The 22244-nt window shown below is 42.6% G+C and overlaps 1 protein-coding gene across 8 annotated transcripts in view; it reads right to left on the minus strand.

The window, feature by feature from the left end:
• Window positions 1-22244, minus strand: part of dlgap1a (discs, large (Drosophila) homolog-associated protein 1a) — a 654490-nt gene that overhangs the window by 619740 nt on the left and 12506 nt on the right. The window contains exon 1 of one of the 8 annotated variants that reach the window (XM_080194323.1): window positions 3229-3267. The exons of the other annotated variants lie outside the window; for them this stretch is intronic. The gene's annotated coding sequence lies outside the window, so the exon portion shown is untranslated. Of the gene's footprint in view, window positions 1-3228; window positions 3268-22244 lie in introns of those variants that run through there. 8 annotated transcript variants of the gene reach the window in all.

Here is a 22244-nt window from a genome sequence, read left to right on the forward strand (position 1 = left end):
TCAAATCCCATATCCAGTACATTGACAAGAGCCAGTGTTTCAGCAACTGAAGTACTTTTCTTAACCTTTCTTATTTTCTTAGCTTCCAATTTTCATCCATCAGAATAGTGTGAAACCAACTGCTGCAGAATTCCTATCAGGAAGATTAGCATGTGGAACAATACTTTCATACTCATTGGCTCAACAAAGAATGGAAACTTAACTGCAAGTTTCTCCAGATTTAAATTTTGGATGCTTTTAAAGGATTCTCTACTTTTAAAATGCTTCATTACAATACTTAACTCCAACATCTCATTTGGTCACATCTAAGTTTGCAACCAGTTAAACTGACCAAACAAGCTGCACATTTATTCTGCCTGCTCTTGAGATATCATACCATCTTTCTGTGATGCCCAAGCAAAATTAAATGGGATGGGAGTAACTTTCTGTAAATAGGATGGTTGATTTAAAGTTATTTCAGACCTACTTTGCTCAATATCTAAACCAATACTTTTAGAAGTCCAAGAATCTTGACTCCCAGATATTTATTTTACTACACTATATATGATGCATACTATTGTCAGGTAGTAAGATTGGGAGAGATTTCTGGTCAGCCATGCAATGGAAAGAAAATTGGAGCTTTTACTATCTCTGTTCATAGCTCTGGATTATTACAACATGCGTGGAAAAGTGTGGATTCCTTGGGGTGAGGTAGGTGCAGGGGGGGAGGCAGGGGTGGACTGCGGGCAGTTGACTGGATGGCTGATGTGGATCAAGGACCAACAGCACAAGGTTCTGGCTGGGGTGAATTCAGGACTTGCCTCCTTGCCCTGCCCATGGTGGAGGCCATGCCACTGTGGGTTGAACCTGCCTTTGGGTAGAGAGCTGAAGAAAAATATATAACATAGAAAATAATAAAGAAATTAGAAACAAATAGAGAGCATGAGAAGAAACTGACAGCTAACATAAAAGGGAATCCAAAAAAAATGATCTTAGCATATAAATAGTGAAACAATGGTAAAAGGAGGAACCAGCCAATTAGAGGCCAAAAAGATGATTGACACATATAGGCAAAGCAAAGTTACGGCACTAAATGAATATGTTACAATTGTTTCTACCAAGGACAACTGTCCAAGAATAAGAAGAAGTAGTTGAGACATTGGGTGGGCCAACAATAGATATCGAGAAGGTAACAGAAAGATTGGCCCTACATAAAATTGATAAATCACTAGGATTAGATGAGATATCTTTGGGGACACTGAGGGAAGTAAGCATGAAAATTACAAAAGCACTGGCCATAATCTTCCCTTATCCAAAAAAAAGACTGTAGGAATAAGCTCAGCATCCATAGGCCAGTCAGCATAATCTTGCTGTTGGGTGGGAAAGCTTTCAGGAGTGATAATCTGGGACAAAATCAGCAGACACATAGACAAATGTGGATTAATTAAAGAAAGCCAGCATGGGTTTTTTCAAAGACAAAGTATGTTTAACTCACTTGCTTGAATTTTTTGATGAGGTAACAGAGAGAAAAACACAATTGGTGTGTTGTGGATAGGGTTATAAAACAGATTTGATAGACTGCCACATAAAAGGCTTGTCAGCAAAGTTGAAGCCCATGAAAAAAATGGATGGTGATGAAATAGACACGAACTTGGCCAAGGACAGGAAACAGAATATAAAAATGAATGATTGTTTTTGGACTGGACAAAAGTATACAGTGAGATTTCCCATGGGTCAGTACTAGGACCACTGATTTTTCTGATCTATATTAATACCTAACTTCATTATTTTCAAATGACACAACATTTGGAAGTATTGTAAACTGTGTGGAGGGTAGTGATAAACTTCAAGAAGACAAACTGATGGAATGAGCGAACATGGCAAATGAAGTTTAATGGAGAGAACCATAGAATCCCTACAGAGCAGAAGGAGGCCATTTGACCCATCAAGTCTGCACCGGTTCTCTAAAAGCGCATCTTACTCAGGCCCAATCCCACCTCCATTCTTCCTCCCCCCTCCACCCACACCACCTGCCTCCAACTCTGCCCCCCCCCCCCAACCCCCCCCCCACCCCCCCAAGCCCTATCCCCATAACCCTGCATATTTACTGTAGCTAATCAAACTAACCTACTCATCTTTGGACATTAAAGGGCAATTTAGTGTGGCCAATCCACATAACCTGCACATTTATGGACTGTGGGAAAAAAACCGGAGCACCCAGAGGAAGAAGATGCAAACTCCTCACAGACAGTCACCCAAGGCTGGAATCAAACCAAGGTCCATGGCTTGTGAGGCAGCAGTGCTATATCTGGGACAAAATTAGCAGACAGAGATATATCTTAGTGGCAAGGATGAGGAGAGACAATATAAAGGATACAGAAGAATCTGGAGGTATAGGTACATAAATCGTTGGAGGTGATGGGGCATATTGAAAATGGGGTTAATAAGGCACACAGGATCCGGAGCAACATAAATAGGGGCACTGAATACAAAAGCAAGGAGGCTATGGTGAACCTTTACAAAATACAGGTTGTTTTAAATCGAATGATGGATCCAGTTCTGGGCACCACACATAAGGGAGAATATGAAGCCATTAGAAAGGGTATAGAAAACAATGGATGCAGAGACAAGGGACTTCCATTGCATAGACAGATTAAATACAAAAAAATCCAATTCGCCAAAGACACAATTTGAAAGACGTGTTCAGAGTCTTGAGAGTTCTGGACAGAATATGTTGAGAACCAGAGGATACCAATTTGAGGTGATTGGCAAAAGAGCCAAAGCTGACATGAGGAAAAGATTTTTTAATGCAGACTTCCTGAGAGTGTGACAGACATTTCTGGACCCACTGCCCATTCTTGTACTGTGCTTTCTTACTTACCACTCTTTCAACCTATTCTGCCAGTGTTGTGGTTCAGATTGGAAACTCCAAAGTGTTTTATGGAGCCTGATTGGATCAAAAGTTTTACACCCTGAATCTAGTTAGGATAAGCATGATATGTATCTCCTCAGGTATGATACAAATGACCCACCGGGGAGCTTTTACCAAACAAAGCTTATTTAAGAATAGATTTAATATGTATAGAAAGAAAATTAACAGTAACTTTTAGCAATTATAAACAAAAACAAAACAACCACAATAATGTATAACCCATAACAAACATTTCTAAGATGTTCCAATCAAACAATAACTTCCTTTGGACAAAAAACCCTTCTCAAAGATTTAACACAGTAAAGATTAATGCTCACGTGATACTGGAGCTGAGTCCTTTGGTTGGAGAATTGAAAATCCTGACTTCTCTGCTTTCAATGTGTCCACTCTCTTCTAAATGAAAACCTGCAGCTCAGAACTGCAAAAGGAAAGAACTCCTGTCACCTGACCTGCAATAATTATTCCTGACAATGAACCTAATTCCCAAAGCAAAAATGAACAACTCCCATTTAAACCTTTGAAGGAGCAATAAAAGAGCCCCTGGTAGACAACCTGATGCTACAATGAGAGCTGAGAGCTGCAAAGAACATGATTTTTAAAACTTTAAAGGTACACTAACGTCACACCAGTGCACGGATCTTACTCGTTGGCCATCATACTGAACATTCAACTACTATTTAAACTTGCCAGTAGTTTTTCCTCTATATCCACAATTATCACATCCCTCCATTCATTCGATACTTTCATTCAAATATATGTCACCTAAGTAGCCACTCTGCAGTGGCCTTTGTGTGTAATAACTTAGTCCTGGGTGTCACAGTTACTTGTATTACCAGTAGCCAGCCATTAATCCACCCATTTCTGTTCCTCAGGACCTTCATCAACAAATCGCATCAGCACTTGAGCTACAAGGTGTCTGGTTTACTGCTATGGTCTACTCAGCATCCAAAGCTTTGTAATTAATTCCACTTAATCATGAGTGATGAACATTAAAAAGTTTATTGCCATGTTTGAGAAGTAATATCTTAACTTACCATCACAATCTAATACCTTTCCAAGGCCCTACGCTCTCTCTTTTTTTTAGCTTAAGCTCCTGGTTTAAGTTCTGCCTCAAATGGTCTGATACAATGCCTCAGTGTTTTCTGATTTCTGTCAGCCTTGGTCTCCCTGCATGTGTTGTAAAGCACCCAAATGTGAGAAAAATTGATCTGACTGTGCTACCGTCTCGAGCAGGAGGTCCACTTCACAGCACAGAAGATAATTTGAGTATTTTTCTCATGGACTAATTGACAGATACTACATCCGCCAACCAGCTGGTGTAAATTCTTTTGCGTGAACTGTCTGTCACAGACTGGTTGTAAGGTGAAGAGGAATAGTGGGTGGGGAGTACAGGGACTGTAAAATGGTGCAAAAACACAGAGGTGTGTGACAATCCCATCATCTTCCCATGCACATGTCCGTCTTGCCAATGCTGGCTTGCTCTTCTGCCAAGAAGTCAACTGAGCCACTGTGGCCAATTAAGGACCACTTCCCACTTCTGCTACTATTTTATACTGTAAGGGTGGCACAGTGGAACAATGGTTAGTACTGCTGCCTCACAGCACCAGAGATCCAGGTTCAATTCTCAGCTTGGGTCACAGTTTGTTTGGCGCTTGCACATTCACTCTGTGTCTGCGTGGGTTTCCTCGGGTGTTTTCCTCTCCTCCCACAGTCTGAAAGATGCGCTGATTAGGTGTATTGGCCATGCTAAATTCTTCCTCAGTGTACCCGAACAGGCACCGGAGTGTGGCGACTGGGGGATTTTCACAGTAACTTCATTGCAGTGTTAATGTGAGCCTATTTGTGACACTAATAAATAAACTTTAAACTTAAAATATACTTAATTTAGTCAACGATTAACTGATTGCAACGGAGGTGTAATCCTGGGTTCTGCTGTCTTCTTAAGCAGGGTCATACCTCCTTTTGAGCCCTTCAGCAGGACCAGTGCTGCCAGCACTAAATTCAGTTTGCACTATTCAGATCGGCTAAAATTTGATACAACAATTCACTGATCATGTGATAATTGTTTTCACTGAGTCCATTGCTGAAAGGACATTCAGCTGTAATATTCATAGCCATGATGTTTATGTTTTCACGCACAGCTACTAATTCAGCATTAATAATAGAGGGCAATTTGCCAGTTAGAAACTTTGCTCATGCGCTAAATCCAGTCCCTATCCATCTCTCTATGATGTTGTCACTAATAATCCTTTGCCCGTGATAAATATTAATACAGAAAGACTAAGGTCTGGATTTTCACCACAACAGAGAGGCTTTCTGACATGGTGAAATTGGCTGAAATTTCTGAAGTCCAGCTCTCGAACTTGACATTCACCATCTTCACTTGGGTGGAATTGGTGTCGGGTCAGGGTTCACACCTCTGCAATTCACGGATGCAGCTAGCCATTGAAATCCTCGGCTGCCTCCACTGACTTCCGATTTTTTAACCCATGGGGCTGGTGTTGGGGTGGAGGTGGGACATGGGTTGGCATGAATGGGACACAGGGAGTATGTGGTGGGGAGAAGGCTGCAAGATTTAAACAACAATTAAACATAGTGCTGGAAGGAAGCTGGGTGCAAGGCCTCCACACACGAACTGAGATCACCCGTCAGCCCCCCCGACCAAAAACTCTGACCTGCAAAAGCCATTTTTAAAAGTTAGATTTGCCAAACTGGGAAGTCTCCCGACTCTAGAAACCTGATGTGGGGACAAAAGTCTAAGTCTCCATCTGTTCACCACATCTACAAAATGAAGAATGAAAATATTTGTTTATTTTCAATACCTTTAGATCCGTTGAAAGTTTACAATAGGATATTGCAGTGTCTTCAAATACTTTATTATAGATTTCACACTTCTTTAAACTCATTCATGTGATATGGGCATTGCTGGCCAGGCATTTATTGTCCAGCCCTCATTGCCCTTGAAAAGGTGGTAGTGAGCTGCCGTCTTGAATCGCTGCAGTCCCTGACATTTAGGTACACTCATTGTGCTGCTAGGGAAGGAATTCCAGAATTTTGACCCAGTGACAGATGAGGAATGGTGAATGGCTTGGAGGGGAATAACCATGTATCTGCTGCTCTTGTCACTCTAGACGGTATCGTTTGTAGGTTTGGAAGGTGTTGCCAAAGGAACCCTGGTGAGTTCCTGCACTGCATCTCAGTGCTCACTAATCTCTATTAGCTCTGTATCGTCCACAGCAGTTTAACTTTAGTCAAGTGAGCAAACATGTGACTGAAAGACAACTTGCAACTTTCCTTTTCTGATTCTTATCATCTCATGTCATCAATACTTACCTAACACTCTGATAAGGAACAAGGTGATTTTGTTTAAGAGGCACAATAATGTTCCAACTGGATAAGCTGCAGATCGACTGACTTTTCAAAAAAAAAATTGCTGTATTATACTTCTTATCAAGTTAATTTGTGCTTTTTTCAGTGAAGGTTTACCCACAGCATAGGCATTTCACTAGAGACTGCCTGGCACAAAGGAAGATGGTTGCGGTTGTTGGAGGTGGCTAGAAAAGTTAGGTATCAGGACATCACTGCAGGAGTTTCTCAGGGTGGTGTCCTCAGCCCAGCCATCTTCAGCTGCTTCATCAAACACTTTCCTTCCATCCTAAGATCAGAATACGGATGTTCACTAATGGTTGCACAATGTTCTGTACAACTCGTAACTGCTTAGATGGTAAAGCAGTCTATGTTCATATCTAGCAAGACCTGGACAATATTCAGACTTGGGCTGATAAGTGACAAGTAACACTCACTCCACACAAGTGCCATCACAACAAGAGAGAATCTAGCCATCTGCACTTGGCATTGTACGACATCATCATAACTGCATCCCCCCAAACATAGATGTCCCAGGGTTACCCAGTGACCAGAAACTGAACTGCTTACTTTTTTCTTTTTTTTAAAGTTTATTAGTCACAAGTAGGCTTACATTCACACTGTAGTGAAGTTACTGTGAAAATCACCCAGTCGCTACACTCTGGTGCCTGTTTGGATACACTGAGGGAGAATTTAACATGGCCAATGCACCTAACCTGCACATCTTTAGACTGTGGTTGGAAACCGGAGCACCTGGAGGAAACCCATGCAAACACGGGGAGAATGTGCAAACTCGACGCAGACAGTGACCCAAGCCAAGAATCAAACCCAGGTCACTGGCACTGTGAGCCCGCATGCCAGCCACAGTGCCACCGTGCTGCCCCTCATATGAATATTGTTTTGAATATTGTGTCCAAAACCTCACCCAACATAAATGTTCCAAATGTTTTAAAGGACTTAAACCATTGCTGCAAATGGCTTTTAATAAACTAGAAAATACAGTGTAGTCACAGCGAGTTAATCCTATAATCACAACATTTCAAAATAACATAGAAAATATCTTATTCCTTTGTTTAACTATATTTTAAAGCAGTGTGGAAGCGGCAATACACTTGTTCATATGCCTCACTGAAATATGATGCTACATGATGTCTGGTAGGTAAATATTAGAAGATAGTGTTCCTATTGATGGGGGCGGAGGGGGTGGTTAATGGGGGGGAGCAAAACATTTACCAGGTGTGTCAAGGCATTTTGTTCATGGCCCTTTTATTTTTATGGTATTAAAATTGAAAAACTGGAAGGACCATTGAATGAGGGCATTGAATTCTATGCCATATTCTCTGACCTGCCTTTGTCAAATAAAGTTCCATGCCAGGAGTTCACTTACCTCATCTTCTCAGAATTGATACATCACTTAAATAGAACTGAAATTATACAGTGACTTTTCTTCCATTGTGCCATTCATTTTCAAGCAATTGCAGAGCAGATAAAGAAGGAAAATGGGGCAGAGCAATCTCCCATTGAATCCCTGTTCCCAGAAATGGCTCTGCTCATTTCCTTCACAATAACCATCAAGTCTGCACCAACCCCAATCCTATCCGCATATCCTTACATATTTACCCACTAATCTCTCTTACCTACGCATCTCAGGACACTAGGGGTTAATTTTTTAGCATGGCCAATCAACCTAACCCGCAAATCTTTGGACTGTGGGAAGAAACTGGAGCATCCTGAAGAAACCCACGCAGATACGGGGAGAATGTGCAAACTCCACACAAACAGTGACCCAAGCCAGGAATTGAACCCAGGTCCCTGGTGCTGTGAAGCAGCAGTGCTAACCACTGTGCTACCGTGGTGCCGCAATGATGACAGATAACAGCATCTGTGGAGAGGGATTGGAGCTAACATTTCAAGTCTGGATAACCCTTCATCAGAGCTGAAGACAAAATAAAATAGAACAAAATTGATACTGTTAGGTTGAGGTGGTGGGAGTTGGGGGGAGGAGGGATGGGGTAGTGGGGTGTGGGGGTAGAATTGACAATGCTGTCGTGGATAAGAAAGACAAAGGGAATGCAGATGGTTAAGAAGGGTGCTAATAGCGGTCCATTAAGAGACCAGAATGTGTAAATGGCAAAACAAATGCAAGAAGAGTCAAAGGTCAGCCTGAGACATGTAACAGATGGCCACAGTGGAGTTGGGGGAGGGGGGGGATGCAGGGAGACGTGGGGGGTGGGAAATATGGAAAGCGAGATTTTTAAAATGTGGGAAAATTAATCAATGGAAGAAACAAAAAGTTTTAAAAATAAGTCTTCCGGGTGATGTAACTTTCAGGGCCAGCTTGGCGTAGAGTCATAGAGTCCCAGAGGTTTACAGCATTGAAACAGGTCTTTCGGCCCAACTTGTCCATGCTGCCTTTTTTTTAAACCCCTAAACTAATCCCAATTGCCCGTATTTGGCCCATATTCCTCTATACCCATTGTACCCATGTAACTCTCTAAATGATTTTTAAAAGACAAAATTGTACCCACCTTTACTACTATCTCTGGCAGCTTGTTCCAGACACTGAGCAACCTCTGAGTGAAAAAATTGTCCCTCTAAAACCTTTAGTTTTAGAATCCCCTACCTTTGGGAAAAGATATTGACTTTATAGTTGATCTGTGCCCATCATTATTTTATAGGCCTTTATAAGATCACCCCTCACCCTTCTACACTCCAGAGAAAATGTCCCAGTCTACCCAGCCTCTCCTTATAACTCAAACTATCAAGTTCCAGTAGCATCCTAGTAAGTCTTTTCTGCACTCTTTTTAGTTTAATAATATCTTTTCTATAAAAGGGTGACCAGAACTGTACACAGTATTCCAGTAGTGCTGGCAATATTCAGTAGATTCCAGCTCTCCCTTCAACCCATCAAGAACATGCAGCAAGGCTCCTGTAGATCTATTCAGAAAATGTTCCCCTTCTGTCTTACATGACTGCATCTTTGGTTGTGTTTACTGTTTAACTATTGTGACCTACTTAGCATTGTAGAAAACTGACATTTTTATACAGGTACAATTTCGCATCCTGGGCATAGTTACTGTTTAACATTCTGAATCATGTTACTACCTCTTTTACTATAGTTCTTATAGCACAAAACGAAAAATACATATGAGTAACACCTTTACTACTATCCCACTCCAGGCACAACCTTCTGGCAGCGTATCAATCCTTTACTTCACATAACACTTTTAGGTTAGAATAAGTCCTATTATTTAAACTGCTCCACAGACAAATTATTTCAAATAATTGAAAATTGACATAGCTGCAAGTCAGTAATTAAACTGTTTAGTTGGCCAGAGGACACAAGTAAGGTTTGGAAGGTACAGAAGTTCAATTAAATTGAAGTCAGGAAATCAGTCTGATTCTACTTAGAAAACACTGATATTGCTTCCACAATAGAAAAGAGGCATGATCCTTTGGCATTGCATCACTCTAACAGCACTTTTAATATGTTGTTCCTCTTCTAAATCTTTGTTAATGCACAGAGAACAAAGAACAAAGAACAACACAAGGAAACAGGCCCTTCGGCCCAACGAGCCCACGCCACCCTCTTAACAAAGCATTTTTCCTACACCTCCCTTGACCCGTGTGTATGCTTATGGTACCCCCATTGGAAACCAGATTCAGCGGAGAATAATTTAGGGACAATTTGTTACACCAATCAGCCTAAGAGCACATCTTTGGGGTGTGGTAGGAAACCGGAGCACCCGGAGGAAACCCACGCAACCACAGGGAGAACGCGCAAACTCCCACAGACACAGGCCCGAATCCAAGTATCTGCACAGCTAGCAGTGATAGTCACTGAGCTGTTGTGGTGCCCGTCTGCTGGTCCAGTTTTAAGCACACACAACGACGCGAAGTACTAGGCCACTCTCGAAACATCCAAGAGCAGCCCACGCACGACCCACTGTGTGCATGCCCCTCATGAGACAACAAGGTGGACCGACACACCTGCGGAGTAAAAGAGACAAAGCATCAACACATGTAGCATTAGATTTCCAGTAACATCCCGAGGCTCTAACCCTTATTTAAAACCTTCTCCTATAACCCTCCATCCCTGTTTCACTCATGTGCCTATCTAAGTAAACCTTAAACAAGTCCAGCGTGCCTGCCTCCACCACCTTACTTGGTAGTGCATTCCATACCCCCATGACCCTCTGTGTGAAAAAACTCCCTCTAGTATCCAAATTATACTTCTCCCCTCTCACCCTTAGCTCGTGCCCCCTTGTGATATTTGTCTCCAATCTAGGAAAAAGCCTGCCACTGTTTACTCTATCTATACCCTTCATTATTTTATACACCTCTATCAGATCCCCCCTTAATCTCTGTCTTTCTAAGGAAAAGAGCCCCAGTTTATCCCATCTTTCCTCATAACCCAGTCCTTCCATACCAGGCAGCATCCTGGTAAACCTCCTCTGCACTCTCTCCAGGGTCTCCACATCCTTCCGGTAGTAAGGTGACCAGAACTGGACGCAGTACTCCAAATGCGGTCTAACCAATGTTCTGTACAACTGTAGCATTAGACGCCAGCTCTTATACTCTATACCCCTTCCTATAAAGGCTAGCATACCGTAAGCCTTCTTCGCAACTTTCTCCACCTGGGTTTCCACCTTCAGAGACTTGTGCACTTGCACTCCCAGGTCCCTCTGCATTTCTATACTCTTCATTGGTCTATCCTTTATCATGTAACTCCTCCCTGCATTATTCCCTCCAAAATGCATCACCTCGCATTTATCAGGATTAAATTCCATCTGCCATCTATCTGCCCAATATACCAGCCTATCTATATCCTGCTGTGTTGCCTGACAATCCTCCTCGCTATCCGCCAATCCTGCCATCTTTGTGTCAAGGATAGTTCAAGGTCAGTGACAACTGTTTTTTTCCCCAAATCAACAAAGAGCCATCCTTCAAGAGGACAATACACGTGAATGAACTCTCTTGAATCTGCATGAATCAGAGAATGTTTGAAAGCCACTTATTACATTTGCTAAATCAATACACAATGTTCTAAATCACATCTTAGAACAATCTTAATCATATCCTTGAACAAGTTTTGCAAACCTTTATTCTGACTTTACCTGTTTCACGCATATGAGTTCTCACTTTCAGAATCTGTATTATAGATTTTATTGACAATGAAGTTACTAATTCTGGTTGGTTCAGACCACATAAAAAATCTTGAGCTTTAAACATCGATGTGAACCATCATAATTCCTAGAAGATTATTTAAAACCTAAAAGTTAACTGTTGCAATATTGAGGTTTCTAGGATTATTATATTTTGGGACTGTGGCTTTAAATTTAGAGCAAATGAAGAGAGTCATATGACTTGTTCTGAAGATTGCTTGACAGTAAATATGGGTGGTTTGATTGTTAGAGAGCAAAGAAAGGCTGCGATTGTTTTACTAGGAGGTAGGTAAAAGGTACTTGCACTTGGAAACAATACCAAGTCTCCATGTTCGTAATGAGTAGACCCCCAAGTCTCCCAAAGTCCCAGAAAGGTGTTGAAGGTGCCAGCTTCTAAACAGTTGTGCTGTAAACTGTCCATTTTCTTTTAAGATGAACAAAAGTTTAGGTCACGGATAACTAATCAACGTTTCTACCTGGATTCAAGGTGAATGTGTTTCATGTTGTCGTGGGGGAGGGCCAGAGGAAGACATTTCTGAGATCAGGCTTCCCTACAAATAATGAATATCACAGACAGACAGCAGTTCTGTATGGTCAGGAGAGAGAAGAGGCTGCTTCGCATTGCACAATACCACAGCCAGATATGGGAGGGAGACAGTTTTTAATCAAAGAGATGCAAACTTCAACCTTCTAAGGATTCCAAGAAATTCATCCTGATATAGTCAGAGACAAGAAGAGTCATCGGAATGAACTTTACTGCTGGTGGTATATCTAAGAAACTCTCTGAAAACTGAGGAAAGCATCTGGGGATGGTTACTTTAAGTTACTACTTGATGAAATGAGGACTCATTAGAAGCTGGGGTCAACTGTGGTCTGTTTACTAAAATTCTGTAGAGCGGACAATGGATCAAATAAGATAATAGTGTTTAGTCATGGTGTTTCATCAGTCACTTGTTAAAGTAAAAGTTTTAAAACATGAAATTTTGGTCATGTTACTATTTCAGCTTGAAAGTGGACGTTTGGATCTCTTTTTTTAAGGTCATTGGTCTCTGAGGAGATCATAACAGTATCACTATACAAATTATATCTGTATTCTTTCCCTTTTGCACTTGTTCAGGTCAGAATACCATTACTAAAAACAAAAGATTCCCTCTGTTCTAATGATTACGTTTAACAAGATAGAAATAAGTGTGAAGCAGCCTATTGCAATCCCGAAATGGTCCCAGGCCAGTTCCACATGCAACTTCAGATCCTCAAATTCTCAGTTCACCTTCTCCCCCACCCGGGAATATATCCTCTCCCCAATGCCACCTACTTCTAAGAGGCAAAAAAAACTCAGAAACAAGCTCCTATTCATTGATTATTGCACAGAATCTCAGCTCCCTTCTATCATGACCTTGCAGATTTTCCTAAAATATATCTAGTACTCCTGGCAGTCCTTGGAAAAAGGGATTCATTGGCACCTCCAAAGCATTTTCCAAAACGCGATTTTCTTTTGTGAAACAAAGAAAGCTTGCACCTAAAGTTCATGACTTTCTTCCTTCAGTAAAGGTAATGATCTTTGGTTGAACATGGCCCCATCACCTCAAACAATCTATCCATCTGTATGTTATGAAATCCACACCTCCTCAGCATATTCAACCACACAGGACTAAGCCAATTTTTGTCCAATCTAGAAGCACTGAAGCTAGCACAGGCACCGAATGTACTCTCTACACAGATGACTTCAATGTCTTTTATTAAGAATGACTCAGTAGCACTGACTAAGTTTGCAGAATCCTAAAGGATCGATCTGTGAGAGAATGATTCCACTTATCCTTGTCTTCACCAAGCTACTTGTGACAGATACATCTGTCCATCACAGTATTTGTAGGAATGATCACCACGCAGTCCCTGTGGAGACAAAGGGGTCGATTTTACCATTTTTATTCTAAGCACTGGGTGGACTTGAACCTAGGAGAATTTCGGATCCAACTTTTGGGCCTGTTTTTAGTCCCCCCCTCCCTCCGTATGCATTCTGCCTGCAAAATTTTGAGCACGTCAGATTCGCACTGCAGAAGCTGGTGGGTGGGGTTTAACGTGCCCGAAAGATTGCACAGCAAGGTAGTGCACATGTGCAGGCCTCTGATGCTGCACACGCGCATTAGGAGTAACAGGGGTCTGACAGACAAGAGAGAGCTGTCAGGCCCCTGCTACTGCAGGCTGCCTGAAGCAATTCATTCTCCCCCGCCCCGCAATTGTGGGGACCAGCGGCCCGAGATGTAGCCCCCGCCGCCAATGCCCCCCCTCACCGCCCAAAACAATCACAGATCCACCCTTTACCCACTAATCGCGGGCCTCCCACCCTTTCCACCAATTATTGCAGAGTGGCAGCGGGCCTCCTCTCCCTCCCTCCCCCACTGCCTCCCACCGATCGCTGTAGAGTGGCAGTGGGCCCTCTCCCCCCATTAACCCCTCCCACTATTGGCTGCTCCCCCACTAGCCCCACTCACTGTCACTGCCCGGTGGGCACTGCCCAGGTGCCAGACTGGCATTGCCTTGGTGCCAGGTAGCACTGTTAGTCTGGCACTGCCCAAGGGGGACCCCCTCCTTACCCTCAGCCTCTCCGGGGGGCCTAATGGCCTCTGGTTCCACCAGCGAGGCTAAGTCGACAGCTTTGCGCTCATAGACAGCATGTCTATTCCTCGCTGGCGCAAACCTTTCCTGTCGAGCTCGGTAAGCAGATGCAAATGCCCATTTTAATAAATTTAAATATTTTAACCTGCCTCTCACCGATTTCTGGTGAGAGGCTGACTGCACCGGATATCTGGCACTTGTAAAATGGTGCCAGCTGCGAAAACCGGCACTGCTCACACTCAGCGCCTTATGGCCCACTTTACCACCATGTCACACCTGAAAACAGGTGCAACACAATGGTAAACTCGTTCCCCATATCCCGTCTTTCCACTGAGGGCACTTTCCATCATGTTGTGGGGCATTAACAGCTTAATTGTCTGGCACATCCCTTACCATCAAGCCAAGAGAAAATAAGGAGTATAGAAGTGTATTGCTGTGAGAGCACGAGACAATCCTAATAATGGGATGCCAACCTGGTGAACCTACAGCAATTTGTTAAGGCTCCCAAACCTACCATTGAGAAGGACGAGGGCAGCCGAAGAATGGGAGCACCATGATTACAGATGACTCACCATCTTAACTTGGAACTATATCCAGTTCCCTCACAGTTACTAGGTCAAAAGCATGGAACTCCCTCCTTAAAATCATTGTGAGTGTACCCATACCATATGGACAGAGTGGTTCAAGAAGGCAGCTCACCATCATTTTCTCAAGTACAATCAGAAATGGACAATAAATACTGATCTTTCCAGCCACCCTCGCATCTCATGAATCATAGATTGATATAGCACAAAAGATCATTTGGCTCATCATGCCAGTGTCAGCCAGCAAGTAACCATCCAGCCTAATCCTTTGTACCAGCTCTTGGTTTGTATCGTTGTTGGCAATAGCACTTTCAAATACTTTTTAAATCTGCCTCTATCATCCTTTCAGGTGATAAGCTCTAGAAAAGTACCACACTCTGGATGAAAAAATGCTCCTCTAAACCTATTTCCTGTCCTAAATCTATGCCCCCTTACTACAGATACACAAACAAGGAAAAGAGGACCTTTGTATCCACACTATATAGACTTTTAAGAACATAAGAACATAAGAAATAGGAGCAGGAGTAGGCCATCTGGCCCTTCGAGCCTGCCCCGCCATTCAATAAGATCATGGCTGATCTGTCGTGGCTCAGTTCCACTTTCCCGCCCTCTCCCCATAACCCTTAATCCCCTCTCTTATCAAAAACCCATCAACCCGCTTCTTAAAAATATTTAGCGAGGCAGCCTCCACCACTTCAACGGGCAGAGAATTCCAGATATTCACCACCCTTTGAGTGAAGAAGTTCCTCCTCAACTCCGTTCTAAACCGCCCCCCCTTTATCTTGAGGCTGTGCCCCCTAGTCCTACTGTCTTTTTTGAGCGGGAAGAGTCTCTCCACCTCTATCCTATCCATCCCATTCATCATCTTATACGTCTCAATGAGATCTCCCCTCATTCTTCTAAACTCTAACGAGTACAAGCCTAGTTTATTCAGCCTCTCCTCATAGCTCAACCCCCTCAACTCCGGTATCAGCCTAGTAAACCTCCTCTGCACTCCCTCCAAGGCCAAAATATCCTTGCGCAGGTGCGGCGCCCAAAACTGCACACAGTACTCCAGCTGCGGCCTCACCAATGCCCTATACAGCTGCAGCAAGACCTCCCTACTTTTATATTCAATCCCCCTCGCTATGAAGGCCAGCATCCCATTCGCCTTCCTGACCACCTGCTGCACCTGCAGGCTGGGTTTTTGCGACTCATGCACAAGGACCCCGAGGTCCCTCTGCACCGTCGCCTGCTGCAGTTTTTCGCCACATAAGTAATAGTCCTTCCTACCATTCTTCCTACCAAAGTGGACCACCTCACACTTGCCAACATTAAATTCCATTTGCCATTTCCTGGCCCATTCGCCCAGCCTATCTAGATCCTTCTGCAGACTCTCCACACCCTCTGCACAATTTGCCTTTCCCCCAATCTTGGTGTCATCAGCAAATTTTTCATGATCTTATGCACTTCAGTTAGGTTTTCCCTCACCCTCCTCTATTCAAAAGAAAACAACACCTGCCTATGCAATCTTTCTTCATAACTAAAATGGTCCAGTCCAGGCAACATCTTTGTAAATCTTCTCTGAAGCCTCTCTACTGCGATATGTTTTTCTTATAATAAATTGACCAGAACTATATGCATTACTCCAGCTGTGGCCAAACTGGTGTTTATAAACAGTCCCAGTATAACCATTCAGCTCACATCTCCATGCCAACTTGACCATCCTATCTAACTTTTCTAGCCACCTTCAGAGATTTGCAGACATGCACTCCAAAACCCCTCTCTTCCTCTGCACTTCTCAGTATCCTACCATTTGTTGTGCATTCCCTTGCTGGGTTAGCTTTCCCCAGATGCATTACCTTTAAATTGAACACAGTTTCCCACTGTCCTGTCCACCTGTTTAGTTCATTGACGTTGTCCTGCAGCCCACAACTTTCATCTCCATTGTCAACCACATGAATGAATATAAAAGCAATGCTAAATGTACGTAGACCATGGATTCTTCTTTCTGGATTTTTCTCGATCCTAAAGGTCCTTGAAAAGTAGCACCAAAAATAAACCCTGTTATCACAGTCCTTCTTCCATCCTGAATTGTCTGTGCAATGCAGTCCTGCTCACTTCAGATGCAGAAATTGATACCAAGTTTAATTCTTTTGGGGTTTGTTATTGACAGCTCTCTTTCTATTCCTGTCATCATTACCCAACATCTAGCTACGTTATATTCTATCCTGGAATTCTGTATGTCTGTATGCATTCAGTGTCAGGCAGTACTTACTGTACCAGAAACTGGGATTAATAATCCAGAGAATGTTGGCAGAAAATTTGGATTGTGGTGCTACTGGTGATGGTGTCATGAAAGCTGGGGATCCTCTAATTAAGATGTACTGCATCTCCAGTCGCATGGCACATGGTCTGCGTGTGAACATCCAGTGCATGTCCCAGGAGGCTCTAAACTAGTGTTGTTATGATGTTACTAAGCCCTGCCAGCTGATTTGTGAACTTGGACCATAAAGGTCAACTCAATCTATTCACTTGTCACTCACCAAAGAACATGCATTCAGCTACAAGAGGTAGCCTACACAAGTATTATCTAAAGGGCCAGGCACCCAACATGCCGGAAAAGTAACTGAAAATAACTCCTGCTGTTACAAAGACAATGGAAGTACAGCTGTGTTTTGGGGGGGTGTTATGATGAGATCCTGAATTTGGCAGAGAGTGTTGCTGCATCCTCTCTGGAGGAAAGAGGATTTGGTGACCTATCCACAGAATGGCTTCAATCAATATAGGGGCTGCCGTTGCAGTGTCGATGGCTGTGCAGGATAACAAGGAGATAAAGCATAGTCTGCAGAGAAGGGACATTCTGCATGAAGCCCTTAACCAGCATGGAGCCAGAAAACTCCACACTCCTTGACACTGACAGAAGGCTGCATGATAAGTCAGCAAATGCACTCAGCTTCTTGGTGTGCATCCTCATTAGCATCCTCCTGTATGCTGCCCATTAAATTCCTCATCTGAGGGCCCTGTGACAAAAGATAACTGTGGCCTAGTACTCACTATATGCTGAGCTCAACTCTGTATTTCCTTGTGTCCAAGGAATCTGAGCTGTGGTTGCAAGTGTCAGATCAAATGATATGGTCTGCACTGTACTGTTGCTCTTTCTCTTGCATATGCATTGATTGGTCAAGCAGCAGTTCTGGGTTCTTGCAGAGAGCATGCACAGACACAATAGAGCAAATTACCTCCTTCTGTGCTATACCCATTCTATGATTCTGTTCTATGATTCAGAGTTGTAACAATAGCATTCAGTAGCAACTTCCTGTGATTCAGTGCAGCTTCCCGTTGAGGGGGACAGATTTGTTTTTAAAAAGGCCAGACTGGGTTCAGCATCCGCTCTCTGTGAATGCTGCTCAGCCACATGCTGAGTGTCCAGATAGCCAGCTCCGATTGGACCAACGCAACAATCAAGCCAGTGAGGAGACAGCACCAAATTTGTGCCCTACCCATCTCCACGTCAACCAACAGGGACAGGTAACAAATTGTGACCTCCTCACCCAAAGAAAACAGAATGGACCAATTTTTAGCCTTTGTATCCCAACAAGGCAGTTTGAGAAATCAAATTCAGTTTAAAAGAATCTGGAAATAAAATGCATGTTTTCCGTATAACTGTCCATGTAAAGACCCAACAATTTCACTCATCTCCTTTAGGGGAGTAAAGCTGTTCACACTTCTGGATCTTGTTTATATGTGATTTCAATCTTACTCAAATGTGGTTGTCTCTTCTGGCATAGACTAGCAAGCCACTAGAAAAATCTCCAATAGCTGTGTAAGAGTATGTGTTCATTATGTGGACTGCAGCTGTCATCCACCACCTGGGTAAATAGGGATGGGCTACAAATTTTGTAGACAACACACAACTTCAGAGATGCTGGACATTGATTAATGGACCTGAAACTCTATTAACCTTTTTTTATAGAATATCCTTGCTGCTCATTGTTTTGTCCTAAGTGTAGTATTTCACACTTGTCTGCATTCACTTTCATTTGTCACCAACAAACTGAATGGACCTAAAACTCTATTAACTTTTTTTATAGAATATCCTTGCTGCGTATTGTTTTGTCTTACATGTACACCTGTCTGCATTGACTTTCATTTGCCACCGACGCACTGAGTTATCTTTGTTGATTAACTCATTCTGTAGTTATAGAGCTGCCTGATCAAATACAAATGTCTCTTCCAGTCGGCTATCAAGTGTGAACTTCATCAGTTTGTACCGCGCTATTGCATCTACATCATTCATGTAAATGAGTAATTGTTCAGATTCCAATACCAATCTCATTTGCATTTCATTCAGGATCTCGCTACCAGAGCTGCTCTCAGTGAGACCGGCCTTCCTGAGAAAGGCAGCTGAAGGAACACAGGAACCACTGGAAAGGAAAGGCTGACAGCGACCCTTGTGTCAATGAGGTTAATGTTGCCATCCCAATATGATCTTGGATACACTGCTAAAATGACCCAGTTGCATAAATGGAAGGTTCATGACACTTTACCTACAGCTCAGTCATAATCAACATGCTACCATCATCAGCACTTATGTCCCTACCCTTGTATGAATGTGTTAAGGAAAATTTCTGTTCTGACCTTGGTGAAGTCCTCAGTGGCATTTCAATAGAAGAAACAATCATCTTTCTGGGAGACTTGGCCATGACTAGAATGGTTAAAGAGGGGCCATAGGCAAAAATAGGATTGGAAAAGCCTTTGCAAATGGTGTATTGCTGCTAACCAACGGCACTCAGAATGGCCTAACTATAACAAACACCACAAATACACACCACATTGAGGCATTTAGATCAAAGCACTGGCACCTCCTGGATTAGATCATTGTTCAAAGATCTGAGTGATGTCTGTATCACTCAATACATGCAGAAGCACTGACCCTGTTGGACAGATTATGGGCTTGTTCAATTGGTGATGAACATTCACCTCGTACCAAGATATCATAAGAAATAAAATTCCAAGAGGAAAAGATCAGTGGCTCAGCCCCAAAGAAGCCTGACTGAGAAGAGGAATACCAAGTGGAGCTCACAACCAAAAATATGAAAAAATATTCATATATTCAACTCAATTCCTGAACACTGGAATCAAACTAAGTCAGCTGTACTTGAGTCCTGTGTCTAGACTGTTGGGTTTAAGCATTATCATCTCCAGGCCTGGTTCGATGAAAATAATACTGAAATATGTGACCGCCTGAAGCATTGCCATCGCAAGGTCACAAGTCAAGTAATTCCAACTGCTCAAGGCAGAGCACAAAAATAAATCAAGAAGATAAAAGATATGTGGTGGATAGAGAAAGCTTGAGAGGTCCAATATTATGCACTGACCATCATCACAAGAAAGCATCTTTGAAGCCACCTGAGCCATTTATAGGCAGAGGTAAAATGGACATCTCCTTCACTAGGGAATGGTTTATCTCTTCTGAAGAAGTTCTGTCAATGCTGGAAAAAACATTTTCAACAACTTCTCTGATTCAGCGGTGGCAGCTGATACTCTCCAGTTAGCTCCAGTACCCTGGGCTAGAATCCACAGGTGAACCACAATCGATCGTAGAGCTGCAACAAGCAATCAAATGTATGAAAAACAACAAAACCTGCACTCCGATGGTATTCCACAGGGTGGCTAATGTCATTCCAATATTCAAAAAGGGAGGTAGAGAGAAAACAGGGAATTAGAGTCCAGTAAGCTTAACGTTGGTAGTGGGAAAAGTTCTCAAATCCACTATTAAGGACATTATAGCAGAGCATTTAGAAAGGCATGGCAGATCAGACAGGGTCAGCATGGATTTATGAAGGGGAAATCATGCTTGACAAATCTGTTGGAATTCTTTGAAGATGCAGATAGTAGAATTGACAAGGGGGAAACTAATAGATGCGGTATATTTGGACTTTCAGAAAGCATTTGACAAAATCCTGCACAAGAGATTATTGTGCAAGACTAAAGTGCATGGAATTGGGGAAAGTGTACTGAGAAGGATAGAAAACAGGTTGGCAGAGAGGAAACAAAAAATAGGAATTAATGGGTGCTTTTCAAATTGGCAGGCAGTAACTAGTGTGGTGCCACAGGAATCAGTTCTGGGACTCCAATTATTCACAATATATATTAGTAATTTGGATCAGGGAACAAAATGTAACACCTCAAAGTTTGCAGATGATACCAAGTTGGATGGGAGGGTGAACTGTGATGCAGATGCAGAGATCCTTCAGAATAATCTGGACAGTTTGGTGAGTGGGCAAATCAATGGCAGATGCAGTATAATTTGGATAAATGTGAGGTTATTCACTTTGGAGCAAAAACAAGAAGGCAGATTACTACTTGAATGCCTGTAAATTGAGAGAAGGGAGTGTGAGCAGGACCTGAGTGTCTTTGTGCACCAGTCACTGAAAGTAAGCACGCAGATGCAGCAGGCAGTAAAGATGGAAAATGGCATATTGGCTTTCATTGCAAGAGGCTGAATACAGGAGCAGGGATGTGTTGTTGTAATTACACAGGGCCTTGGTAAGGCCACATCTAGAATATTGTGTGCAGTTTTGATTTCCTTTTCTGAGGGAGGATGTTCTTGCGCTCGAGGGAGAGCAACAAAGGGTTATCAGGCTGGCTCTGGGGATGGTGGGACTGATGTATGAGGAGGGCTTGACTAGGTTAGGATTGTTTTCACTGGAGTTCAGGCAAATGATGGGGAATCTCATATAAACTTATAAAATTCTTACAGGACTAGATAGGGTAGATGCAGGGAAGATCTTCCCAATGGTGGGGAGAAAGGGTTGGGGGGGAGGGGGGGGGGGTGGTTTTGGGGGGGGGGGGGGAGTCCAGAACCAGGGGTCACTGTCTGACGATTCAGGGTGGACCATTTAGGATAAAGCTGAGGAGACATTTCTTCACCCAAAGGGTGGTGAGCCTGTGGAATTCTTTACCACAGGAAGTAGTTGATGCCAAAGCATTGAATGTATTCAAGAGGCAGTTAGATATAGCACATGGCGCAAATGGGATCATAGGTAATGGGGAAAAAGCAGGATTAGGCAATTGAGTTGGATGATCAGCCATGATCGTAATGAATGGCGAAGCAGACTCAAAGGGCAAAATGGTCTCCTCTTGCTCCTAACTTCTATGTTTCTATGTTATTATTCAATGTTGCTCCTTGAAGAAGCATCCATACTTTTTTAGTTAAATTAGTTTCCAATCCTAGGTTTTCTTTTGAATGCTAATCACGCTAAGCTTTTGTGTGAAACTCTGGTCAAGGGTTTCTGAACACTAAGTAGTAAAAAAGCAAGATTCAGAAAAATGATAGCGTATTAATGCAAATTTATCTCCCAAAGTAAGAAAGATAAAACAGATGTGGTGCAGGCACCATTTGGACAAATCGAAAGGCTAAATAATTATTGTGATTACTACATAATAGGTTTCCTCGGTTGTAACTCAATTTCATACTTTATAAACTTTAAAAACACCAAATAAGTTATCAAACAGCAACAGGCAGTGGGAAGATAGAGTTAAATGAAACAAGTGTTGAATCATTTAGTGAATCACAAATTATGCTTCTTCCAGGCATACCTGCAACTGGTATAAAGG

The sequence above is a fragment of the Carcharhinus amblyrhynchos genome, chromosome 8, assembly GCF_965287045.1.
Source record: "Carcharhinus amblyrhynchos chromosome 8, sCarAmb.v2.hapA, whole genome shotgun sequence".
NCBI lineage: Eukaryota > Metazoa > Chordata > Chondrichthyes > Carcharhiniformes > Carcharhinidae > Carcharhinus > Carcharhinus amblyrhynchos.